General features: G+C 43.1%; 1 long non-coding RNA gene across 3 annotated transcripts; it reads right to left on the bottom strand.

Annotated features, from left to right (window-relative positions):
* Window positions 1-1,747: 1,747 nt before the first annotated feature.
* LOC124700870 lies at window positions 1,748-5,415 on the bottom strand. Of its 3 annotated transcripts, XR_007001860.1 has the most exons (8): window positions 5,343-5,415; window positions 4,682-4,866; window positions 4,303-4,602; window positions 4,090-4,207; window positions 3,871-3,976; window positions 3,563-3,778; window positions 2,912-2,974; window positions 1,748-1,953 (listed from the first exon to the last, which is right to left on the bottom strand). It is a non-coding gene; the product is annotated as an uncharacterized LOC124700870 (long non-coding RNA). The 3 variants fall into 3 exon arrangements; XR_007001859.1 differs by having other exon boundaries at window positions 2,912-3,778; XR_007001858.1 differs by lacking the exon at window positions 1,748-1,953 and having other exon boundaries at window positions 2,885-3,778.
* Window positions 5,416-6,319: the final 904 nt, after the last annotated feature.

The raw sequence follows: 6,319 nt of genomic DNA on the forward strand, positions 1-6,319 counted from the left end.
CGCCCGGATCGAGACGTGTGGCAAGTGGAAGGAGGTCCGGACTGCCGTAGCCAAGGCCAACGTGCTGTTCGACCCCAACGATGCGCCTACACCGGCTGCTGTTGGACGGCCCGTTGGGAACAAGAAAGCCAAGGCAATGATGGATGCCACGCCGGCCATCGAGAAGCTCCACTCCTCCATCCTGGCGTGCATCACTGACGCCGCCGCGCACCCTGCCACGCGGGAGGAGCAAGCCGTGAAGATGGAGGAGGTGGCGTCGGCAAGGTGGGCGTCGATCATGGAGAGGTAGGACATCAAGCTCGACCTGATCAAGGCCAACATCGTCGGCAAGAGGAAGGAGGATCTGGCGATCCTGCTCGTTGACACTGTTAAGCTTCATGCACTAGCCACTTGAACCAAAAGTCCGAACTGATGGAAAGGGCTAGGCAATGTACTTGTACACGTCAACACCCCCTCTCACGTGTGACGGGAAGACGAGAAGACAAGTCAACACGTGTAGAGAGGCAAAGAGGCAGCGTCGGGACCACACGCCACACGGCAAGAGGCTGCGGGGGAATTTAGAATAAGCGCAAATAAATTGCGAAAGCCAGGATTTGAACTCGAGACCTGGGGCTCTGATAGCATGTTAAGCTTCATGCACTAGCCACTTGAACCAAAAGTCCGAACTGATAGAAAGGGCTAGGCAATCTACTTGTACAGGTCAACAGACACCACTGGCATGGACGACGACGTCAAGGTGTGGTGCGCCACGCTGCGCGCTGCGATCCTAGCGGAGTGTCGGGTTCCACCCGCGCCTAAGCCAAGTACCGCGACTCCAGCGACGACTACTAGCGATTCTCCATCGACTGCCTCACCGCCATCGCTGATCGCTGTGTCGACGACACCCACCATGTTCCCCGATTTCTCGGTTGAGAAAATCGCTTGATTCCAGCGTTGCCGGGTGGCCTGCGTGCCGCCTTTTTCTGGTTCGCTAGACATTTCTATGCCACAATTTGGGACGATGTGTTCGTTGAGACTTTCCATTTGCAGGATGTGTTGATCGGCGTATGTGTTTAAGATCATCTCCACTAGTCTCCCCGAGAAGCCCCCCACGAGCCGTTTTTTACATCCGGACGGCGAAATCTGATCCAGTCGCGCCCCCGGTTCCTCGATTTCGTCCGGATTTGGGCCTAAATTTATCCGGCGATCCCACGTCATCCCCGGCCTCCCGGGGAGCACATGGGGACTCCGGATGGAGCAAAACCAACCGCCCACGCCCACGTGTCTCCTCTTTCGTCCGGACTCCCCGGGCCATCCTCTTTTTCCCCGAGAAACGCCGCTTGGGGAGCACACGACTGGAAATATACTGCCCCCCATGCCAAAAATTGATTCAATCCGGACGAAAATTTCACCGGATTTGGGCGTGGGGAGCGCCAACGAGTGGGGATGCTCTAACATTGGAATGTCTAGGATGCGGGCATGCGGCTGGCGTTCGATGCCCCTATTTCGCCGCGTGGGGGGCAAGTGGAGATGCTCTAATAGGAAACTAGATTTAGATGTGCGCCTTGGCGCACGATCCCGTGAAATTCAGACCAATTAATAGTTTATACAAAGACGATGAAAACCAGGTGAAAAAATAATAATACGTTTTTAGTTTATAAAACAAATCGATGGGATGAGATTAGGATAAAACACACAAAATCACAAGTAAAGTAGGAAGCCCTGATATAGAATCTTTCACATTGGTAAACAATTGGGAAAACACTATTATGCATAAGGATCAATGGTAGATCATCAGCCAACAAGTAGACCTATAAAATGTAGGAAAATCTATTACACCTAGCAGTAGCATATTTTTTCTATAGAAAAATACATTTCTTCTCCGTATGTAAGGTCTGCACATATGGGAACTTAGGATATTTCATGGCTCCAAGGTATATTTACCGAGAATCCTTTACCATCCAGAACTTCCACCTGAAGTAATATGCATGCAAGAAATTAGATACAAGTTCACACGTCTTAGATCAAACTTTAATGACATGGAGCTATGTGACTGTCAATTGTAAAAGAAACAACAAAGACCCTAAATTTGGTTACAGATGTTCGCTGGGTCCAATTAGATGCAGTGCAGCTGTACATCAGCGAAAATGCTATAAATATAAGCTAAATATGCATCATCCTAAATAGTACTCAAAGCTAATGTATGACATAGTATTTAATCGCAGGTCCTTTATACCTTTCCTGTGAGTATTTAAAATCAAAGCTCACTTTCATATACATATATATATAGGCTGTGGCTACCGGTTGGAAGAAGTACATAACAGTAGACTTTAAGAAATAAAGCATCCTTTATATCTTGCCTTCCTCCTTTCTCATAACTGTCATACTGCTACTACTACTATACAGAGCACAAACCTTGGCTACCGGTTGTAAATGACTTTGCACTTTAAACAGAACACAGGTGAGAAGATCAAGCATTAATGCATAGGTGGGAAGAGCAGGAACACTCAATTAGTATTCTTTATGCAAAATAACATGGTACAACTCTATATGTTTTAGACCTCCAGTTTGCAAATATATGGTAGATGTATTATTCCAAAAAATTGCAAACAAAAAGAGAAAGCAAGAAGCAAACTACAAACGGAAGAATAGATCAATGGCGCCACGTGGATGGGGATAGCCACCAAGCATGTCTTCTTACCTGACCAGGGCAAAGGCATCACAATGTGCTACAACAATATCTGAAAATGTATGATTTTTTTTTCAAACAGCAAGAGAACAAGGCATTGATTTAGCAACACTGGAGATAGCAATGTTTGAAAAATCATCATTGGCATTTGAGATGTAACTAACATACAATCAGCTAGCATATATTAGTTCTTTGGACTACCTAAATCGCCTCCGTGATTGTTTAAATGACAATAAGTAGTACCTTTTAGTCTTTGAGGGCCAGTGAGTGTAGCATCTCCACATCATACATAGTAGCCTATACAATCTATAAAAAAGATAGATCAAGAGAACTGTTATGCTATGCAGAGGTAGGAGAACCAAGAGAATTAGAAATCAGCAAGACTAACACCATGGACTTGTTCATTTGAGGCCACAATCTATGTGAATATTGTGTAAATGGCAAACTATTTTGGTGTTAATGATGTATGACAGTACAAAGCGTACATATAAAGACAATATTGACCATAAGCTTAAAGATACGCGGAGGAATGAAACATATTCATATTTATTATGCCAATGAGCTAATTACTCATTAGAACACTTTTATCCTTGTACAAATCAAGGTAGGGAAAAACCAATATTTCCACACATCATGCTGCATGGGAGTAATTGGTCATTTTCTCACATAAGAAGGCTACCATCCCTTTCTCATAAACAATTCCACGTCTATATCGTACCACTAAAACCTCAGTTTAATTAGTGTTCTGCAAAACAATCTATAGTGAGTATTAGCCAAAGCATCAAATTGAATGTCTACAGGTTGCAAATTGCAAATATGATGATGCACTGAGAACAAACGAAAATTTGCGAAGGAAAGTAACGTATTTGAGAAATCATACTTGCACCATCGCACCTCCATTAATTCTTGTCAATCTCGTTCAGGCACAAACAACATGCGACCATAATCAGATTTGCGTCTTTACTTGCTTCAGGTAACATGAAAGGTTAGATTTAAAAAATGGATTATTTTACAATGTCTACATACTACAGCATCATCAACAGGAGCATCAGGCTACTTTTTTCCATCAAGGTCTGTGACTTTTCCATCCTCCAAGTTAGTTATTACAACCTAATTTAGCAAAAGGAAGCACCATCAGTGCGTTTGAAACTTCTAAAGATTGAAGGCATAGAGTGGTTTGCAGGAGGAATAGAATGCCAAACCTTTAGAGGATGCAGAATAACCATGGTTCAAGAAGCTTTTTTAATCAAGTTCTTCTATGATATAATATGATATTCAAGATGTTCGGCACGAATAAAGCTATTGTGACTGCACATGAAAGAATATCAAGTGCCAATCAGTAGCAGAAACAGAGATTTTGCGGTTGTGGCCCAAAGCACGGTTCATGCAAATCATTTGTTCACCATTGTTCATGCTTTTACCTTCTTGTCATTCCAATTTCACAGATAAATATATTAATTGCAGTTTCTTACACTCCCTGTCGCCAAAGTCCTGCCAGTGTCAACAGACGAAGATCATCCTACCCATCTACCTACTTCTCTGTTACAAGGCAGCAGAACAAACAAGGGCAATTAATGGATTTCCATAAATATTGATCCAACAGGGCAATATTTATTTCTCAATTTTCAACATACCTTTATCTTAGACATCACTGTATTGGATATGCTCAGCCTTTAGTACTTCCAGACATGAGGCTGGTACAAGCCCAAGGGATCAAGTAGCCAGTAGTATGACGGGCGACGTATGTCAAACTCAAGCGTGCACAACTAATAATTAACCACTCGATTAGTCATATTATATACTTCAAACAAGCCAAAGCTACGGGGGGAAACTTGCTGAGGGTGTAATGTTTCAAATGAGTCCACCATGCAATGGGCATAATTATAGCTTGGATAGATACACCATCTGTCACCAGCATGTGGATGAGGAGTGAACTACATGGGCATCAAGGAATTGAGTTACACATTTATGAGATATGGACAGTCAATTCATCAATCGAGTTGTGTAACTTACTTTTATTCTATATGCAGTTAAATCAGACATATTTTTGTTATTATTCTGCATGTCCTGCTTCATTCGGAGAGTTGTTGCGCCCTCAGAAAGCAACCTACGTCGCATGTCTTCAAATAATCGTAGTGACTCTTCAATGGGCCAATCCCTCCATCAACTATCCATCTTCTTTTTACTCAATTTGTTCTCTAGTGTGGCAATCATATACGAGTCAGCATTTGCCAATTTTATCTCTCAAGAGCTCAATAGGTACCATGACAAAGGAGAAAAGAAAAATACTTGGTGATCCACATAGGCTAGTACTTTCCATATTACTCAACCGCATGCCCATATACATCATGAAAATAATCACTTGTATATGTAACTTTATAGGGCTCCCATCCCATCCACTGGACTATAACCTGGATGTGGTCAATATATTCATTCTTTTTAAAAATGCAAGCAGGGACCATACAATGGCCCTAAAATTCTAATTTTAATTAACACAAGCATGTAACATGGTTACATGGATCTGCTCTAAGATAGGGCGAAGTGAGACAAGGCATCACATGAGCAAGTAACAAGCAAACCTCAGGCTTTCATCGAGCAAATTTTTTGATTCATTGATTGCACCTATCATAAATAGGCAATAAGGGTATAAACCAAGCTAAGCATCAGTTCTTACCATAAGCAAGGCATGCATTCCCACTGCGGCTTCGCTCGACGCCGGCCGCCGTCAATGGAACCATGGAAGCAATAAGACAGGAAATAAAAGAAGTTGTAACCAATTGATGCAGTAAAATTACTAAAAACAGTGACAGGTTTGGCTAGGTAAGAGTAAACTAAACTAAAAGAAATCTGATATATGATAGAGAATAAATAAAACTTTAATCTCGCCATAAATAAATATCCATTCATTTTAATTATTTGTATCAAATTACTAATTCAAGAATACAATTACATATCTGGGTATTCCTAGAATAAGAACATTTCTTAAATTATAGCTACCATTGACCTCTTTTACATGTACAAAAAATCCAGCAGAATCTGTGTAATCATGTGTAGTCAAAGACATCTGAAACTAACAAATCTCAAGATTTGCTGCACGTCCGGTTACATTCACCTGCCAAGAATTGTATGCATAATGCTACAGATAAAATACCTCTGAAACTTAATATCAAGGCTGTCTTCCATGAAGCTGTAGCTGCTGTATCAGGAACCAACACACCATTCGGGAGAAGAAGAGTGTTCCCATCAACCAATTTGCAAGGGGACTGGGACCACGCGTGGAGAACACACTACAGCCACTCCCAATGGGGCTTCGCTCAATGCTGACCGCCAGCAATGTTCCTCTTGATGCTCTCACCAGCGGAAGGGAATAAATGAAGAAGGGATTGGTAGAAGGCTCACCCATCTGAATCGAACTTGCTCGCTGTCGCACACAGCCCCAACCTCCCCAAGCAGCGCCGTTGGTGTTGACTGCCGCCCCTGGCTGCTGTGCTCTATCGACCTCCAAATCCCAGGTCGCTGGAGCAGGACAGGCGATAGTGCGTCACGCCCCCGCGCCATCCCTGCAGCGACGACCCACGCGCCATGGAATCCGTCTTCGTTCCCCTGGCGGTGCTGCACCTTCTCCCTGGCTATTGAAAAAGGGAGCGGTGG

The sequence above is a fragment of the Lolium rigidum genome, chromosome 3 (genome assembly GCF_022539505.1).
Source record: "Lolium rigidum isolate FL_2022 chromosome 3, APGP_CSIRO_Lrig_0.1, whole genome shotgun sequence".
Lineage (NCBI taxonomy): Eukaryota > Viridiplantae > Streptophyta > Magnoliopsida > Poales > Poaceae > Lolium > Lolium rigidum.